Consider the following 22187-nt stretch of genomic DNA (forward strand, 5'->3'; position numbering starts at 1 on the left):
AGCACTCTGATTGGCTCAGAATATTCGTGATATTTTACAATACAAAATAATTGCGAATATTCGGCAAATGCGGAAGGAGCACTCTGATTGGCTCAGAATATTCTTGATATTTTACAATACAAAATAATTGCGAATATTCGGCAAATGCAGAAGGAGCACTCTGATTGGCTCAGAATATTCTTGATATTTTACAATACAAAATAATTGCGAATATTCGGCAAATGCAGAAGGAGCACTCTGATTGGCTCAGAATATTCTTGATATTTTACAATACAAAATAATTGCGAATATTCGGCAAATGCGGAAGGAGCACTCTGATTGGCTCAGAATATTCTTGATATTTTACAATAGAAAATAAAAAGTGTTTTGCATTGGTGGTGATTCTTTACTCTATCCATCTGTCACAGCCGTTTGTCAATCAAACACCTTAAAGATTGAACACGTTCATGCTGCATGCTTTGGACTTTTTTTCACTTCACATATCAAAGACATTTTTATGAAAGATTATTTTTCTATTATTGGGACTATATTTCTTTATATATTTGTTTCACTGTGTATTTCACAAGTTATTTGCGCTTGCTTATTTTATAATTTGCCCACATGTCTTGTCACTAGACATATTTTTTATTCTTGTAGAGCGACTCCATTTTCTGTCTTGTATTAATTTATGTTGTATAACATTTTTGAGTTGCTGCTGTATTCTCCCCTTTTTTAAGGTATGCGCAATTTTTTCCTTCTTACAAAAAATAATAATATCAAACATACAAATATTCATAACATACACATACACATACACAAAGCCCCCCCCTTTTGCATCAGAGACAATCAGAGTTCTCCTACCACAGTTATCGAAAATTCGCAATCATTTTCGCATTCGCAATAGCGAAAAATCGCAATTTTTTTTTTTTCAATTTGGCAACATAATAGGATCGCCTCAGCTTAGCTACTCGGCCCAGGGTCTCTAATCATACCAGCAATGCTTTTAGACGTCGATAGGATGTGATCTGTTTTAAAAATCAAATTGAAAAAATGCGAATATTCGGAATTGCGAATATTCACCGCGAAATTCGAAATATAGCGCGATTTCTCGAATATGCTATATTCGAGTCGAATATTCGCAATGCGAATATTCGTGAGCAACACTAGTCATCACTACTTTTCCTTGATTTTGGACTTTTTAAAACAACAAACGCGATTAATCAATAGGTTGTATGACAGGATTAGTGTATATTTCTATAGTACATTTTTATAAAGGTCTGTGCATCAAAACAAAAGATAAATAATTAAGGAGTATAAAGGGATAGAGAATGTCCCCTCAAAATAAGGAGACACCCTCCAGATGTGGGATGTTTGGAATCTCCCAGCTTTTGTAATTTTCCCTGGGCTATACAAAAATGTGCCAAACAGCAACTTCTGAATTTAAATATGTTCAAGTAAATAAAGTGTCTGCAGTACACCTCAGATAATTCTTGTTCTCTCTTCATCCATATAAAAGGGCAAGATAGGAGGAAAGCTAAGGCCAGCAGTTATGGCAAACAGATCTCCAGCAGCACCAAATAGACACTGTTCCCTCTTTTTCTCAACAATTTCAATAGGTTGATTTACTGAAGGAGTAGCACATGTTCACACGGCAAAGTGGATTTTCACTTTGCAAAGGAATTTTTGGTTAGCTTATTGAATGTGGTGAAAATGCACATTACATGCTCAATTGATCAAATATCATTCAGGAGACTCCACTGTGAGTTGAGATAGGAGCCCATGATTGCATCCCCTTGTCTATTCATAACCTACTATGGCTACCTCCCTGGGACAGGAAGGGCCTAACTGATCTCATAACTCGGCATTCACTACATCTTTAGGGAAGTAGCAAGTACTCAGGGGGTTTCCTTTCTCCTCATAGTCTGTTTCTATCTATTATCTGCAACAAAACCCAAACTTGAATCTCCCGAGGTCTTTTGGCAATAGATTGCCTCAAAGGTGACCTGATTGCACACTTTGCTGACTTCAAGAGGATTTAAATCCAAGACTGATTTGCACACTTTGCACCACTTGTCAATCTCTGAGCTATTCTGTTATTACAAGTTAAGCTCTATGTTTTCTCCATGGGGCGTCTCAGTGGAAACCCGCTGACTCTCACACCCTTTGAACCGAAGTGTAAAAAATGACCCTCATTCAGCGAGAATCATCTCCCTTCTTTAACCCCTTCCCTATCGGCGCATTGTAAAATGACGACAGCAGGAACCCTCCCTCGATCCGGGTGGACGTCATACGGCGTCCTGTGTTCCCGGCGATCTAGGGCACGTGCGCCGCTGGCGATCACGGCAGGAGTGTGGATCTGTGTGTGTAAACACACAGATCCACCTCCTGTCAGCGGTGAGGAGACAAATGTGTGTTCCCAGTACAGAGGAACAAACATCGGTCTCCTCCCCTTGTGAGTTCCCCCCCCTACAGTTAGAACAAACCTTAGGGAACATATTAACCCCTTCAGCGCCCCCTAGTGGTTAACCCCTTCCCTGCCAGTCACATTTACACAGTAATCAATGCATATTTATAGCACTAATCGCTGTATAAATGTGAATGGTCCCAAAAACATGTCAAAAGTGTCCGATGTGTTCGCCGCAGTGTCACGGTCACAATAAAAAATCACAAAAAAAATCACAAATCGCAGCCAATACTAGTAAAAAGATTTATAAAATGAAAATGCCTTAAATCTATCACCTATTTTGTAGACGCTATAACTTTTATATGATTATTGCGTTTTTTTTTTTACCAAAAATATGTAGAAGAATACGTATCGGCCTAAACTGAGAAAAAAAAATGATTTTTTTTTAAAAATTGTGATATTTATTAAATAAAAAAGTAAAAAATATTGTGTTTTTTTTTTTAAATTGTCGCTCTTCTTTTGTTTATAGCGCAAAAAATAAAAACCGCAGAGATGATCAAATACCACCAAACGAAAGCTCTATTTGTGGGGGGAAAAAAACATAAAGATTTAGTTTGGGTACAGTGTTGCATGACAACGCAATTGTCATTCAAAGTGCAACAGCGCTGAAAACTAAAAATTGGTCTGGGCAGGAAGGGGGTGAAAATGCCCTGTATGGAAGGGGTTAAAATATCTTAACTGCCAAACGAACACCAAATCGATAAATTATGTCTGCAAATGGGAATGAGACCTTCAGCTGACCATAGATCAAGTTCACTGGGACCAGATCTGGGCCACCAACTAAACCATGCTCCCACAATGCATCTGCTTTCAAAATTAATTACAAGGTGCTGCTTTGGTGGTACACAGTTCCGGCTAGCTTAGCTCACATCTCTTCCGACTGTTCTGCTCACTGTTTTCTTGGTTTCCCTGATATTGTTTCTTTTATTCATCTCTGATGGACTGGCCCAGTGTTACAATGCTTTTGGCAGCAAGTTTATCAGATTTGACATGCTCTTTTTTATCCAGCAACCACACTAAATCCATTCAAAGCTTTCCTCAATCACAAGCCCAAGGGGATCTCTAAATCTCAATTTGCTCCTATGACCAATGTCCTCACATCTGCAAAACAAGTTATTGCAAAGGCCTGGTTATCGCAACATATCCCTATATCTGAGGTTAAGTCCTGAGTTCACTGGACCATGATCAATGAAAACTTAAAGTAGTTATAAACCTCATACATTAAATATCAACAAAGCCAATCCCCCTATGGTGTGTACTTGTCTCTATACAGGGCGCTAAGTGTCATTTCTCTCTGCTGTCTCGTTCCTCTGCTATCAACATGAGTCACACAGTCTATGATTGACAGCCTCAACTCTGTTCCTGTGAGAAGGGGAAGAGTTCCTTCCATTCAATCAGTTCTCAGCTCTCCTCACTAATCTCAGCAGAGTGGAACTTCAGCTCTCTGCCCCCTGCTTTCTGGAAGCTCAGACAAGCTGTAAACATTTAACACTTTGAATGGAAGTAAAGGAAAAATACTGCAGATAAACAGATACAACTTATGGTACAACGGAGGATGTTTCACCTCTGTGTATCACCTGAGGCCAGTCACTTCACTGGGTATATGCAGGGGTTTACAACCACTTTACCAGCTCGGCCCCAAAGTACCTGTCATTCATCCTGATGACTATTTATGAAAATTCTGAATATTCAAACACATAATTTTATATTTAACCAACAAAAACAATATATTTTGAATTGTACTATTTAATCCTGATCACAATACATAAATAAAGACACTATATAAACAAAGACATTGTAGCAATATATAGACCAAGGGTCTCCAAACATTCTAAACAAAGGGCCGGTTTATTGTCCTTCAGACTCTTGGAGGGCCACACTTTGGCCAGTGGGAGTGAAAATTTTCCTGGCATCAGTGGGAGTAAACATCTGGTATTGGGGGAAGAATAGTGTCCCATTGCTGGAATCATAGGGAGGAATAGTGCCCCCCCCATTAGTGGTGTCAGTGGGAGAAATGGTGCTCCATCGTCGGTGTCAGATGAAAGAATAGTATCTTGTATCATTGGGAGGGATAGTGCTCCAAGGGCCGGATAAAGGTAAGCAAAGGGCCACATCCGGCCCTCGGGCCACAGTTCGGAGACCACTGATATAGACAATAAAATCACTATACATTTCTTTTAAATGCCCAATTTTCCAATTTGTTATACCACAGCATCTTTTACATCTTATAATTAGAGAACTAATGAGATACTACTCACATCTCTCACTTCTACAATATTTTAATAAAATGCAATTAAAATGTATAGTATGTTATTTAATTAATATATAACTTTAACTACAAACTCGTATTGTATGCAAAAGCATAGCCTTCTAATTCTGCTTGAATCCACGGGGGACATGTGTTGTCATACAGGAAATCCTTGTGAATGTTTTGTATTTGATCTTGCATAATACTGTTGCATGAAATTCCTCAGCTTTACTTTAGACCCAATGTGTATCTCAAATTCCAAGCACGAGAGCTCTATCATTATCACACAATACTCCCCTAAAATGGTAAGAATCTCAAACCCCAGCTGGCTTTCTTTTTAGTTACTGTTATCCTAAAAGATCTAAAAACACTATTTGAAAAGATTAGGGAATATCCTTTTCTTTTGGAAAACTTCCCCCTTCTCAAATAAAAACCACAACAGATTAATTGGCATTAATTCAAGTGACCACAGCTGTCTTCAATATGTTACTGAGAGCAATGGAGCAATTCTTGTTGCTTATATATTATCACAGCACTGCAAGTATGGAAAGCTTGCATCATAAAAGGTATTAGAAAGGAATATGGCATTACAATGAGGGCTTTTCACAAACTTAGCCATGGTGGAAAGAGCACATCACCGGACAAGTAAAATACACTATTTAGAAACAAGAGAATTCAGTTTCATGACCCAGCTAACTAATGCAAAGTGGGATTTCTTTTCTCTTTCTTTTTTTTTTTTTTTCACTTCTTTTGGCTAGTGAGAACAAATCTAAACTATTTATATCATTTTAATGAATTCAGTTAAACTATTTGACATCATGGTTTTAAGCTTTGTTCTTTGGCAACTTTATCTTTAATGAGAATCTGAAAGATTAAATAAAACCTTTTGTAGATTTTCCGAGTTATGTAGTGCATCTGGCCATAACTTAAGTAGGGATGAGTGAACCAGCATGCACGAGCCAGAATTTGTAGCGGTTTGGGCTGCTTTGCTTGAAGTGGGTTCACAGAATTTTTCTGTTACATATGTGCTTCATACTGTTTGGACTGGTAAGATGTTGCTTATTTTAATTTTTAATAGTAGCTTCTGTCATATTTTAGTTTGCTAGTAAAAAATGTGCTCTGTCAGTGTATTTTGTTTGTTATGTCAGCAAAAAAAACTGGGGGAGGTTGGAAACCCTGAGTCGGAGGATCAAGAAATTCAAATAGTAACATGACATTACACGATAGAAATTCTGCTTTATTCTTCCGTATATGCACTATTCATTTTTTGACTAAGCATTTATTTAAATGGCAGGTCTGCCTTTAATATAACTTGCGTTTCAGCATAGCTCCCCAATTTATACCCCTGGAAATGGCACAGAACCTGCACAAATTGGTTTATCTGTTTATCATGATTCTTGCATTTTAACATTACTAACAAACATTGCTTTAGCTCCGCCCATTAACTGCAAAGTCCAACTTAGAACATAACACAGAAATAGTGTATGCAGTTTTTTTTATACATCGGCCTGCCAGATAGTGAAGTGTCCTTTCAAATGGAACTTCTGCCACTATTTCTTCACATTTATTTTTAAACTTCCAGTGCCTAGTGCAGGAAGTAAAATGCACATCAGAGTTGGACTTACGAGTGCAGAAATCTAAAAAAACAACTGATAATTCACACATTCATTGAAGACATAAAAAATGTATAGGACAGAGAGAATTTGCAATTTGATAGAAGTTTAAAGCTAATCTGTCACATTGTTCATTCAAGGCAAAATGACAGGTGACCCTAACAAGAGACCTCCCACCCTCCATCTTCTACTCCTGATATTTTGTCTTTTTGAGTCCTTAGAAATAGCCATCACGTGCAGGTATGGAGAAGCATATGACCTTCTCCCTTCCTCCTACAATGCGGTATTCAAAAGTTGAGAAATTCGAAGTAATTTATGGCAGCTTTAAAGTGTTACTAAACCCAAGACGCTGAATTCACTATATCTGGTCTCCCACAGTACACAGAACATGGAAAGGCAATAATTTTAGTAAATATAAACTGCTAAATATCTTTTCTCATCAGCAGTATATAGCAGTCTTGTTGTGACTTCTATGAGTGTGTGGTTAAAGCTTGTAGGATGAGTTTTCATTCTGCACTTACTGTCCTATTAGGATGCAGGACCCCTGACCCTCTATCTGGACAATGCTGTTTGGCCATGTGCTGATCACATGCACCCTCCCAAGAAAATAAAATAAAAACTCTATAGCAATACACACCAAACTGAAAATGTGCAGCCTGTCCCCCGGCTCTGTATTATCAGGAAATATATAGGGGACAGTAGAAGGAGAGGATCAGAGGAAACAGGGTGAAATAGCCTTTTTACTTAATTCAGAAGATTAACCCCTTAGGTTCTACAGTGAGTATAACAAGCGTGCTTTACTGCATATACACACTTAATTTACTGTTGTGGGTTTAGCAACACTTTAAGTCTGAGATGCTGATGAAAGTTGAAAAGAATGTCACATGCATTCACTCAGAGCACCTAAAGTGCAGTACCCCTTTCCCTCTCCGTGTTGTTCATATACTTTATGTGTCCTGCAAATAATGGGAAGAACCAAATCGTTCAAAGTCTTGCACTTGGTATGACAAAAATTCTAACCCCTTATAATACATAATGTAAAAGTTTGAGTACTGACCAAAATACCTGTATGTATCAATACCTACACATATATGTCCTTCTAGAAATCACAATAAACTGAAGAAAAAGAGTGGTGTTTGCAAAATCTTTTCCTTTAAAGTCAATCTCTGGGTAAACAAGTAAATCTCCACCCCTTCTAACCCATTTAATACATTTCAAGTACCTGTGGGAATGTTTTAGATTAATTTAAAGGGGATATAAAGGTACAATATTTTCTTTGCTAAATAGCTTCCTTTACCTTAGTGCAGTCCTCCTTCACTTACCTCATCCTTCAAATTTGCTTTTAAATGTCATTATTTCTTCTGAGAAATCCTCACTTCCTGTTCTTCTGTATGCAACTCCACACAGTAATGCAAGGCTTTCTCCCTGGTGTGGAGTGTCATGCTCGCCCCCTCCCCTGGACTACAGGAGTGTCAGGACGCCCACTAACACACAGCTCCTTTCTCTATCTGCAATGTAGAGAGTGTCCTGACTCTCCAGTAGTCCAAGGGAGGGGGAGAGCACGACACTCCACACCAGGGAGAAAGCCTTGCATTACTGTGTGGAGTTACATACAGAAGAACAGGAAGTGAGGATTTCTCAGAAGAAATAAGGACATTTAAAAGCAAAATGGAAGGATGAGGTGAGTGAAGGAGGACTGCACTAAGGTAAAGCAAGCTATTTAGGAAAAAATAATTGTACTTTTACAACCCCTTTAAGTCTGCCAATTGAGTCCCTTACCAGAGCTGTTTCTGTGTGCAATACAGAACAGCAGATTTGCTCAGGCTCTAGCAGTCCCCTTGCACCAACTTCATCACCTGCAGACTCTTTACTGGATCCCTAAAGAAAGTGACACTGGATAACTAATACAAAGTGTTCACATCATGTGGGCAGTGACATGAACACCTGAAGAAGGACCTGGTCATCTGTGTATGGAAGAAAGGGGAAGGGTCCACAACATCATGTAGCCATGAATGAATGAGAGTAGGGACATTTCATTTATTTTTTTATGCCATTTACTAGTTAATCATCAAGGGGGGGGGGTCTTTAAAAAAAATAATCTTGCGTTTTTTAGGTCCCATTTTGAAGCAGCACTAGGACAGTGATTATTTTTTATAGCACTAGTTTGGAATGCCACCAGTCTAGTACTTATTTCAAGAGCTTACTATCCTGCTACAGAGTGTTTAGTAATAGAGACCCGTCGCAGATTAATGTAGCATATTGCTTCCACATTTTGTTTGCAAAGGAAGTAATGTGACATCACATGTGATACCGCATCACTTCTGGAGTCTGGCTGTAGTATCTAACTAGGGCAGAGCTAATCTAGTTCTGTAATATCTCCACCTTTAGCAATAGATGACTCCAGCTGTCTCTGACTCACCGATCGTAGGGGTGAGTCGGTAGAAGCACTGAAGGGCAATGGGAGGGGGGACATCCCCTCCCACCTCCCGTAAGAACAATCAAGCGGTGAAACAGCCGTTATGTTTGTTCTTATGGTGTAGGGAATCGCCGGCTGAAAAAGCTGATATCTGCCGCAGCCATCATTCAGATATCACCATCAAGGACATCATATGATGGCCGGCGGGCGGGAAGTGGTTAATTTTCTTTCCACCTTTTTCAAAAAATTTGTAGAAAAAAATGATATGCTCAAAAGATTCATTATGCCTCAGATTATATGTTGGGATGTTTTTTTTCTTCCAAAATGGGGTAATTTTTGGGACATTTCCATTGTCCTGGTGCTCCAGGGCCTTCAAAAGTGTAATGCCGCGTACACACGACTGTTTTTCATGACGAGAAGAATGCCTTTTTTTTATTGGTCGTTATAAACGATCATGTGTAGGCACCAGAGCAGTTTTTCTCGATGAGAAAAATGGGCATTAAAAATTTAGAACCTGCTCCATTTTTTCGCGTTTTTCACGTCGTCGTTTTTCTCATCGTAAAAAACGGTCGTGTGTAGGCCTTAAAGGATCACTAAAGGAATTTTTTTTTTAGCTAAATAGCTTCCTTTACCTTACTGCAGTCCTGGTTTCATGTCCTCATTGTTCATTTTTTCTTTGAAGTTGCTGTAATTCTGCTGTGATCTCCACACTTCCTGCTTGTCTGGCTCCTTATAACCACAGTACTGGGAGCTTTTCACGGTGGTCTAAGCTGTCATTACTGTGTGTCTAAAACTTAACAGAACCAATCAGATTCATTTTAAAAACAAAACACTGCCCTGGATTTGTTTGTTTTTGTTCTGTGGGTCTCTACTTCACAGAAACATGAAACCAGTTTAAAACCGAAAGTGAAACTAGAGGCACATTATATGATTGAATTTAATCCATTTTTAATCATTTTTAAAAGGAATCAGTTAACTTTTATATCTCTATACCCTGTAAACAGTCATTTCAGTAAAAAAAAAAAAAATTCCTTTAGTGACCCTTTACAATGGGGAAAAAAACGTGCATGCTCAGAAGCAAGTTATGAGAAGGGAAATTTGCATAATCAGCCCAAAGGGTGGCGCCATTCGAATGCCGTCGTACGTGTTGTCCGTCACCACGCTTTGCTTGAGCATTTATGATCACGATCGTGTGTATACAAGGCAGGCTTGAGAGGTATCACCTAGAGAAAAACTTTGTTTTTTTCCATGACATGAAAAGAGGTAGTCAGGAAATTAGATGTGTAATTTATGCTCCAGAACGCCTGAAGGTTCTCCCTGCATGGTGGGCCTCGGTATGTGGCCAAGCTGTGTAAAAGTCTCACACATGTAGTATCGCCATATTCGGGAGTAATAGCAGAATGTGTTTTGGGGTGTAATTTGTGGTATGCATATGCTGTGTGTGAGAAATAACCTGCTAATATGAGAATTTTGTGAAAAAAAATCTTGATTTTGCAAAGAATTGTGGGAAAAAATTACAACTTCAAAAAACTTACCATGCCTCTTTCTAAATACCTTGGAATGTCTTCCACTCTTGTCTCATTTGTCCATGTGCACGTCAGAATGCCTTTTTGAGGCATGTCGGCAAATAACCTCTGTCAAGAAGTCTATCTCTAAGGGAATTTGCCTCACAAATAAATTGTGCGTCAGTGGAAAAGTTTCTCATAAGCCTCAAATACTGGCCATATGGGATGGACAGGATGAGAGGCTAAGGGTACGAACTAGACGCGTGAAGAATTGTATTGCCAGCGGTTTCTTTTCGATATAAACCACTGGAAAGAGAGCCATCTGCAAGTTTGGAGATGTTTAGATCCAAAAATGTATTGGAGGTATCACTAAAATTCATTGTAAAACAAAGGTTGGAAACATTGTCATTCATAGCCCGAACAAAAGCTTGCAGATTTTCTGGTGTATCTCGTTTTTTTTTCTTTGTAATACACATTATTTTTTGAATTAGGGGCCAGAGAGGAGTTATTTTATGTCTCCCTCTATTCTAGTCCCACTGTTAGTGTATCATGTATCACTAGCATTCAACATAATTTAACTTTTTGGAAAACTATTATGTAAATTCGAAACTTATGTGGGCTTTTTTATACTTTCCACATCTTCCATTGTCTCCTTTTCTTGGGTGGATTGTGGGGGAGCGTTCCTTGGGGATACTTGTGAGGGCCGTACCGAACCCAGACTGTGCTGTTCACCGGGTTGGTAGACATGCGACAGGAAGCTTTTTTGTTCTTCCATCTAAATGATATTCAAAGTTTTATTTTATTTTATAAGTAATCGATTTATGACCTCATGCTGTTATGTATTTTTTGATGTGGCCACTTGTTTTCGATGCTGACACACCTCTGGATATGGTCTGAAATCACTGATTTGCTCTCTTTTAGAATGTTTTCATTTTATCTTCTCCGAAATCCCCTGAAGAAGGGATAAATCTTCCAAAACGCATCAGGCTAAAGGAGATAATCATTCCAACTGAAATTCATATAGCTCGTGACGAGCATAGCATTTTATTCACATGTTGTACTGGATAATTTGATGATGTGTTTGATATCACAAGCATTGTATTTTAAATTTATATATTAATTAATTTTGGTATTTCATGATGTAACGTATATCTTTAGTTCGCCCAACATGCAGGGAAAAGATTTTGTTTTCTTTTCCACAAAATTGTCATGTTAACAGGTTATTTCTCAAACACAGCATATGCATACCACAAATTACACCCCAAAACATATTCTGCTATTACTCCAGATATGGCGATACCACATGTGTGAGACTTTTACACAGCGTGGCCACATACAAACTACATACATGGAGGGAGAACCTTCAGGCATTCTGGAGCATAAATTACACATCTAATTTCCTGACTACCTCTTACACTTTTGAAGGCCCTGGAGCACCAGGACAATAGAAACGTCCTAAAAATGAGCCCATTTTAGAAAGAAAACACCCCAATGTATAATCTGAGACATAATGAATCTTTTGAACATGTCATTTTTTACTACAAATTTTTGGAAAATTTGGAAAGAAAATTAACCACCAGGGGGTACTCTTTCCTTTTTGGTTTTTCTACTTTTCTTACATCAACATCCTAGAAAAGGGTACATTTTTTCTACAATATATAGCCCATTGTAAGTGTTATTTTCAACTTCCTAAAGGTAGAAGCTGTCCCATCCACCTAAAAGTACCATTACTGAAATTTATAAAACACCAAACTTTTTATCCTGAGCAGATCTCCTCCTTTATAACTTGTGAACACGTCAGACTGTTTGCCCGGTTTCCATGGTATTTTTTATTGTATAATTATCTCTTGTATTTTGGTTCTTTGGAACATTAGCCTGCCTGACTATCCCTCTAGTTTCCAATCCTTGGCTTTCTTAAAGGGGTTGTAAAGGAACTTTTTTTTGTCATAATAAGCATCCTTTACCTGCAGACATTCCTCTTTTCACTTCCTCATTGTTCGTTTTTGCTCAGAAGTTGCTCTATTTCTTCTCTGTTCTGTTCACTTTCTGCTTGTCTGATTGTTACTCACCACCGTGAAGGGAGGCTTTACTGCGGTGGTCAGTGACTTCCCCCCCCCCACTCCTGGGAACTACATCTGTGCGGCAGGACGCTCTCTATGTGTTAGAGACTTCAAGGAGGTGTGAATTAGTGGGCGTTCCGCAATGCATACTGGGAAATGTAGTTCATACATGAACGAGAGCCGCAAACCAGGAAGTGAATGAGAGGACAGAAACTAGAACGCCCGAGGTGATATAGATGAAGGAATTTAATAGGGATTTACTTGTTTTTTAACAGAATCATTACACTATTCTGTCTGTCTACCTTGCAGACATTCATTTTAGGCAAAAAATGTTTTTCCTTTACAACTCCTTTAATAGAAATAACTTACTCTTGCTAACTCTTGCTTTTTCCTTACAATCTGTACATGACTTCTTTAACACTGAATTCAGCCCCCAAAAGTCCCTACTTTTGCCAATTCTGATCCCAGAGCTCTGAAGATCATTACACAATGTCTGTGTTTAAACAGAAGGATCAAGAAATGCAGATTTTTTTATAGACTTTTCTTTCAAATCACTTAGTTTTAATTTTAGTAGTCTCATTGTTCTCATAATTGTTCATTAGCAAATAATATGTACATATGAATTTTTAACCATTTTTTTTTTATGAGAGAAAATTAAGTAGAAAATATAGTGAAAAGATTTTGTTTTCCTAAAAAGAGCTTTTTTTGCGATGATGATATCTGTAGGGACGCCAAATGAAAACTAAGCCTCTTTTTAGCTGAGCCTGAGAATGTGTTAATTTGGGCTATGGCACACTAGAATGAGATCATGTTCAATTGAAGGATGCCAATATGCTGCACATAAAATCTTTAGCACTCTTCCATTACATGAAATGAGCCAAATATACCAAGTCTGCTAAAGCTGGATTGCTACCACTGCTGATGTGTTGGAAATTAGCAGCTATTATTTAACTGCCAATATGCACACATGTATTTATTCTCGTGGTGAAATCATTGTAAATGTAGTAGACAATACAGATTTATTTTCCATTCACTGCATTCAATGAACGCATTATGGTCAGCATCAAAGCCAGCAGCACAGAGAAATCTTTACACTTGTGGACCATACTACTACTACTATAAGAATATGCTGCAAACCCCCAATTTTTCTATACATATAAGAACCCAGTCTATAGATAGCTGGTCAATTGATAATGCCTCCGATATTTTAATAACCCATCAATGTCTGTTTACATAATGGATTAATGTTAGTATTCCTGCATATCTAGTGTTAGGTCAAATTGTAATCAGAGATGTAACGATAAAGAAAACCTTTACTTTGTGGCACTTTCAAAAAAGTGTGTACACAATATTCTTCCTGTTTTAAAGAATATGTTTCCCCAAAATTTTATATTCCTAATAATTGTATGTTGTACCATGTACTTGTGTAAAAAAAGTATCCTGGGCCAGATTCACAAAAGAGATACGACGGCGTATCTTCTGATACGCCGTCGTATCTCTGTTTCTATCTATGCGACTGATTTATAGAATCAGTTACGCATAGATATCCATAAGATCCGACAGGTGTAATTGTTTTACACTGTCGGATCTTAGGATGCAGTACCGCGGCCGCCGCTGGGGGGAGTTCGCGTCGTAAACCAGCGTCGGGTATGCAAATTAGGAGTTACGGCGATCCACGACGGATTTTCGTGTTCGCTACGTCGCCGCTAGTCTAGTTTCCCGTCGCAAAGTTAGTCGTCGTTTTTGGTGCCTTAACTTTACACAGCAATCGCATTGCTGTATAAAGTATGGCCGTCGTTCCCGCGTCGAAATTTAAAAATGAACGTCGTTTGCGTAAGCCGTCCGAGGGAATACGGAAATACGCTACGTGCGTCGCCGTTCGAAAAAATTACGTCACTGCGCACAAAGCACGACGGGAATTGCGAAACGGAGCATGCGCAGTAGGTCCAGCGCGGGAGCGCGCCTAATTTAAATGGCACACGCCCATTTGAATTGGCCCGCCTTGCGCCGGACGTCTTTACGATACACCGCCGCAAGTTTCCAGGTAAGTGCTTTGTGGATCGGGCACTAAAACTGAAAATTTGCGGCGGTGTAACGTAACCGGCTTACGTTACACCGGCGCTATTGTACGTGAATCTGGCCCCCTGTTCTCTTTGTAGTCATTTATTTGTGTGATATGCCTGGTGATCCTGCCAGTCCACATGCTTTTCTCTTTTAAATAGATTACGCTAGGCAGGAGAGCACATCCATCCCAGCATGATAAGTTTTCTGGTGGTGCTTGGAGCAAAGCCTGCCTGTCCTCCAATTATCAGACTTATGCTGACAAATTCGTTATGCAGCTGAGAAAAGAGATTATGTGAAAGAAAGAAAAATGTATATACTATATATATATATATATATATATATATATATATATATATATATATATATATATATCACTGCTCCCTGCCCAACACTGTTTTATTTATTTATTTGCATTGGGACATGTTCCCCAGGGCACTGCTAAGCTTCCCTTTTCCCTTGTTTGACAATCCTTTGTCAAATTAGACCAGAAAAATGGCCACTACTGATTCCTTGACTTTTATGGGGCTCAGATTCACATCCAAGCTTCAGTAAAGAACCAACCCCAGGTATGTTCAGCTAATCATTACTCTACAGCCAATAGGCCATATTTTGGGAATTTCTCTTAGATAAAATAGCTGTCCAAAATACCAAGCCATTGAGTCTGATTTTAAGCACCTGTGCAAGATAAAGGAAAACCTGCAAACATGGCCTGTTGGGGGTACTTGAAGACAGGGTTGAGAACCACTGCTCTAAAGGACACCCACCATACAGACTAGTATCTTTTTTGGCTCCCACTACCCACTGAAAGACAAACTGGGGGTTAATAAAACTGTAGAACACAGAGTTGAGATAGTTATTACAAACACAGATTCTAGAGACGATTGGATTTTCCGATAGTAATTGTGTGATGGCAGGCTGTTGTCGGAAAATCCGACCGTTTGTATGCTCCATCGGACAATTCTTGTCCAACAGCAAGTATGTAAAAACATTTTTGTAAAGTCCCCTACAAAATGCATACCAGACCCTTTGAGGTTGAGTTACTAAAACTGAAGAGTGCAAAATTTGGTGCAGATCTGCATAGGAACCAATCAGCTTCCAGTTTTTTTGTCAAAGCTTAATTAAACAAGCTGAAGTTAGAACATGTTAGGCTACCATGCACAGCTGCACCAGATTTCGCACTCTTCAGTTTTAGTAAATTAACCCCTTTGAGTCTGATATGGATTTTGAGGGGGATCCTCATGCAAAAATAAAACCCTACTAGGCCACATGGCCTTAACATTGGGGGGTGCCATGGGAGGACCCAGGATACTTCATTAAAGGTCTGGGGTACAATTCAAAAAGTAGCCAATGCTGACTAGGCCTTTGCTTTGAATTCACAACAGACAAAATAATATTGTAGGTCCAGTTCACTTCTGGTCTGTTTATGTTGTTGTCAGACAAGCCCTGTTGATGGGGGAACTTAGACCCCCGAAATGCATTGGCTACTTTTTGAATTGTACCCCTGACCTTTAATGGAATCAGTTTGTATCTGGACCACTTAACAGTGGTGTGGCGATTCAATTTAAACTCTTTTTACATCACACTACAAACCAAAGAGACTGTGGAGATTCTCTCGGTTGTAGAAGCCACCTGATCAGGAACCAGATCATTTACACCAGGGATAAGCAATTAGTGGACCTCCAGCTGTTGCAAAACTACAAGTCCCATCATGCCTCTGCCTCTGGGTGTCAGGCTTGTGGCTGTCAGAGTCTTGCTATGCCTCATGGGACTTGTAGTTCTGCAACAGCTGGAGGTCCGCTAATTGCATATCCCTGATTTACACCAACAGTAATACCTTAAGATAACAATACCACTAAAGCAAACCTACAGATCCAGCACTATCTTTTCACTTTCCTAATGTGACCATATTTGACAGTGATGTTACTACTATCCCTGCCATGTAAGAAATGTGCATTTGACATTGGTGGTTGCTAGGGACACAGCAGGTGACAGCACCAGCTGCTTCCTTAGGAATAATTGACAGTGAGCCACTGGCATAAATAGAAGTGGTAGAAATACTATTTATTCGATATATGATGCTTGGTCCAGCCAAACAAGGGGCAGAATGGGCAAACATTTTTTTCAGGTATTTACCAAAACATATTCAAGCTATAGTTATATAATGGCTTTGGGCTGAAAGTGCATACTGTCAGGATTAGTTTCAGTGTATGCACATCCAAATCAGAGGAAGGGTTTAGGATCTACAGCTCTTAAGATTAGCCACAACCCCCTTTTTCAAGGGACCAAAAGTAATTGGACAATTAAATCAAAAGTTGTTTCATGGCCAGGTGTGTGCTGCACCTTCGTTATTTCTTCAACAGTTAAGCACATAAAAGTTCTGGGGTTGATTCTAAGTGTGGTATTTGCCTGTAGAATCAATTTCTGTGATCCTACATCATGTGTTGAAAGGAGCTGTCCATGCAAGTGAAACAGGTCATTGTAAGGTTTTAAAAATGAATCCATCAGAGAGATGGGGACAACATTAGGAGTGGCCAAATCAACAGTTTGGTACATTCTGAGGAAAGAAGAATGCACCGCTGAGGTCAGCAACATAAAAAGGCCTTGGACTTCCACGGAAGACAATAGTGGTGGATGATCGCAGGATCCTCTCTATGGTAAAGAAAAACCCATTCACTACATTCAGACAAGTAAAGGGCACTCTCAAGGAGGTGGGCGTATCATTGTCAAAGTCTACAATCAAGGAAAAACACAAGAGCAAATACAGAGGGTTCACCACAAGGTGCAAACCATTCATAAGCCTGAAGAATAGGAAAGCCAGATTAGACTTTGCCAAAAAACATCTAAAAAAGAAAGACTAGTTCTGGAAAAGCATTCTTCTACCAGAATGATGGGAAGAAAAAAGTGTGGAGAATGCTTGGAACAGCTCATGATCCAAAGCACGCAAATTCATCTGTAAAACATGGTGAAGGCAGTGTGATGGCATGGGCATGCATGGCTTCCAGTGGCACTGCCTCATTGGTGTTTATTGATGATATGACAGAAGACAGAAGCAGCTGGATGAATTCTGCAGTGTTTAGAGATATACTCAGAGCCAAGATTCAGTCAAATGCAACAAAATTGACAATCATCCAAAACACACTTTAAAAGCAACCCAAAAGCTTTTGAATGAAAATAAGTGGAATATTCTGCAATGGCCAAGTAAATTACCTGATTTTAACCCAATTCAGCACGCATTTCACTTGCAGAAGACAAAACTAAAGGCAGAAAGACCCACAAACAAAGAACAACTGAAGACAGCAGTTAGAGCCTGGCAAAGCATCAGGAAGGAGGAAATACAGTCTTTGGTAATGTCCATAGGTTCCAGACTTCAGGCAGTCATTTCCAGTAAATGATTCTCAACAAAATATAAAAAATTTACATTGTATTTATGATTATAATCATGTGTCCAATTACATTTAAAGCCCCTGAAAATGGGGGGACTGTGCATAAAAATGGTTGCAGTTCCTAAAATTTGTTTATGTTCAATCACTTGAATTAAAGCTGAAAGTCTGCACTTCAAATTAATTTGGATTGTTTCACTTTAATTTAACTCTGGTGGCATACAGACCTGAAAGTATAAAAATTGTGCCTGTGTCCAAATATATATGGACCTAACTTTAAATTCAAACCGAACCATCGCCTCATCCCTAATCACATCCCTGTATTTTTCAAGTCCAGCAATATACCAAGATAGAAGCTTCTTCATCCAAAAGACACAACACCTAAACACAAGGGAAGTAACTTGGTATATGCATGGTAATGAGGAATGCAAAGACCTGTGTAACACACCCCTTTAAGGGCCGCAAGTAACTGGGATCTCCCACCCTGCACAGCCAGGCACACCACATTTTCATAGTTACTCCAGAGTCAGAGAACAGTCCGGTACTTTGTTTTATTGAGGGATTAGAACTTGGATAGGGATTGGAAAATACAGTCTATATACACAGGCTATATACACACCTCTTCTTCCTCCAGCACTCACCTGCTTGCAGAACTCTGTTAGAAGATCTGACAAGCCACTCAGCCAGATTAAAGCAAAAGCCTGTTATAGGCAGGAACCCAAAGCCCCTTAGATGTGTAGCAAAAATTCAGTGTCCAGCATACGTCCCTGTGGCTACTAATCCCACCACCACCTTTTCAGGCACTGCCAACCCACCTGGCTGCAACTGCCCCTTTCACTATCCCTCCAGGCTTACTTCTCCACAGTCCTCCAGACTGACACTCTCTCCACAATCCTCCTAGACTGAATACTCACCAGCCCACCCGACTAACTTCTCAGGAGATCTACTAGACGTGCTGACCTGTCCTCTTTCTTTGCTCCTGTGCCTCCAGCAAGGGATTTCTCAGTGTGTTGTGGCAGATCCTTTAAGCACCCAAGCCCCATACCCAAGGTCCCCCCAAAACTAGGGGGTGCCCTGCAAGGGCTTCTGACAGCCTCCTCAGCACTCCATCTTCCATCTATTTATGAGGTTAGTTCTGCCTCCTGCCGACCCAAAGCTGAGGACTGGCTGTGGTCTCATAATTATGCATGACAGTCCCTCCTAGCTTCCACCCACTACATCTAGAACCTTCTGCAAGGTTCCAGAAAACAGGGAGAGGCCCCAAAACAGATGAGTCATCCAGCCTCCCTGAGTCACTCAACCCTGACCCAGATTTAACCCGGGCCTGGCTCTCAGACAAGCCAATTTACCTACTCTAACAACTATGTACATCTAGCACACTAGCTAGAGGGTGCTACACCTGTAAATTGGGAAGATGAAACAAGCTCTCAACAAATGACCCAGCATAAAATAACAAATTCTACAGGTCTAGAATCAGCGGTTTTCTACACGTTAAGTAATAGGAACAATCTTTTGCAGACAGTGAGGCGTACTATTTGGAGAAGACTATTGATTTTGGGGGGAACTCCACACCACTTTTTTTTTTTTGGCGCAGAGTTCCCCTTAAAAATCCATACCAGACCTGAAGGACCTGGTATGGATTTTGGGGGGGACCCGCGCGTAATTTATTTTTTCTATTTTGGTGCAGGGTTCTCTTTAATATCCATACCAGACCTGAAGGTCCTGGTATGGATTTTGGGGGGACCCCCACGCAATTTGTTTTGCATTGATACCGGGGCAGGACTCGGGTCCCCAAACACTTTTATGGCAATAACTTGCATATAAGCCTTTAAAATGAGCACTTTTGGTTTTTCACATTAGTGTCCCATAGACTTACAGCGAACGCTGCATATTGTTCGCTGTTTGGCGAACACCAGGCTCATCCCTACTAGTCACACTTTTGATGCCAATATTTGTTAATGGCACCCTAAACACCGAAGCAACATACATTTTTCCAGGTGCAAAAAACGTGCAACAAATAAGCTACTTTGCTGCTTTATTCATGCATTCGTGCAACTTTGCTTTTCAATAAAACTTTATAATGCTGCACTAGGATTGCCTTGATGCTTCCTTTTTCTTTCTCCCACTGAAATCAATGGTGTGTTATTGCGGGGAAAAACCTGCCAAACACATTGCACTCCCACTATGCTAGGTGTGAATGGGGCTTGAAAGTACACTCTCCCCCTCACTGAGCTGGAGCTGAATTACAAGTGTAGCACTACCCCCGAAGGAGCTGCTGGTTTGTTTTGGGTGGCACGTTACCTCTGTATCTCTGCCATCTAGGGTATTGGATGAGAGCTGTAGTAAAGTCAATGTCCATATGACAGGTGTCTTTTCTGTGTTTTTATTACCCAGCCGGGTCAAAACAATAAACAGTGGAAAAGGTGAAGGGATAGCAAAATAGGAGACAGCAGATTCAGGTGTAACTGGGTATGGAAATAGTCCTGCTTCCTACGACAACTTTACTTCACCACTCTAGCCAGAGTGGGTATAGTGCATCAGGACAGGCCTCTTTCACCAGCCTGGCAGCCAGAGTGTCACTCGGATGAATAGGATTAAGTCTCTGCCACAGACCCTCCTGAAGATTGGAGACAATTTTGGTCCAAAATCCCTCTTGATTGGATTCAGCACTCGGTTCTCCTTCACATAACTTTGATTAAATCAGCAACTGATAGGCGACCTGCGTCCAGCCTTTCAAAACCAAAGTTGTCCTCTGACGAATGGACAGGCCTCCCCTGAAACACCAGCCTCGTGCTCGGTATCCCCCGAACACGTTCCTCGTTAGACAGCTTTCTTACATTGGACGGACAGCCCAGGACCATCTGGCAAATTTAGGGATCCAGTCGACTCACTGGACCCATCAAACAGGTCATTGTGCTCCAGACCAATGTGTTCCCGGAGCCAGAAACACACACACACACACGGAAAAACTTTCTCAGAGAAATACATTTCTAATAAGAAAAAACACTGCGCAGAAACAGTAAAGTGTGAATGCTGCCAAGTACCAAAAAAATGCAGATACAAATTAAAAGACAAGTGATAAAGGAAGAGGTATGGCGCAAAAACTATTAGTGATTGATGAAAATACCTCTGAATGAACTAGGTAAGTAAAAAAAGGGAGCAATGCATATATGAAGATTACATGTGAATTAAATCCCAATAGTGCAAAAGAAACCAAAGTTCATATTGAATAGTGATATAAAAGATAATGATAATAATAAATAAATGTAGTCCATACACTTATAGTGAAAAATAAAAAATTCCAAAGAGTGAAAGATAAAGTCCAGTGAAAATCGCCTATGCAGTATTCAAAACGTGACATCCACAATAATCGAAAAGATCTTTATCCACCAAAGTGAGGCACCCAGAGTGATGAGGTGTTGTAGTCCGCTTACCAGAAATATTGACCACTGCAGCGGTCAGAATGGGCCCAGGGTAATATTTATAGTCTCCCAACAAGACTAAAAGACATCCGGTCTCTAGGTCCTAGGCAATACTTGCACAATGTGTCTCAGAAGGGAAAGAAAAACAAGAAATCCCCATAGCGTGATATTGTTTTGAACAGCGATGTTTAATAAAAGGTAATGCACTTACATTTAAGTCAGGAGTGCAGGCACATAAGAATATGGCATCCACCTGTACGGACTGCCGTTTAAGCGAACAATCTCGGCGTCTTCTCCTCAATTGTCCCGCTGTCCCAGCTTGCTATGTGAGACGTAATAGCGTCGGCTTGCGTCCCGACGCTATTACGTCTCACGTCTCTGATCATTATTTCTCCGATTTATGAATATATATATATATATATATATATATATACAGTACAGACCAAAAGTTTGGACACACCTTCTCATTCAAAGAGTTTTCTTTATTTTCATGACTATGAAAATTGTAGATTCACACTGAAGGCATCAAAACTATGAATTAACACATGTGGAATTATACATAACAAAAAAGTGTGAAACAACTGAAAATATATTTCATATTTTAGGTTCTTCAAAGTAGCCACCTTTTGCTTTGATTACTGCTTGGCACACTCTTGGCATTCTCTTGATGAGCTTCAAGAGGTAGTCACCTGGCGCAGCACCCCATCACTCTCCTTCTTGGTCAAATAGCCCTTACACAGCCTGGAGGTGTGTTTGGGGTCATTGTCATGTTGAAAAATAAATGATGGTCCAACTAAACGCAAACCGGACGAATAGCATGCCTCTGCAAGATGCTGTGGTAGCCATGCTGGTTCAGTATGCCTTCAATTTTGATTAAATCCCCAACAGTGTCACCAGCAAAGCACCCCCACACCATCACACCTTCTCCTCCATGCTTCACGGTGGGAACCAGGCATGTAGAGTCCTTCCGTTCACATTTTCTGCGTCGCACAAAGACACGGGGGTTGGAACCAAAGATCTCAAGTTTGGACTCATC

This window comes from Rana temporaria, chromosome 4 (assembly GCF_905171775.1).
Source record: "Rana temporaria chromosome 4, aRanTem1.1, whole genome shotgun sequence".
NCBI classification, from domain to species: domain Eukaryota; kingdom Metazoa; phylum Chordata; class Amphibia; order Anura; family Ranidae; genus Rana; species Rana temporaria.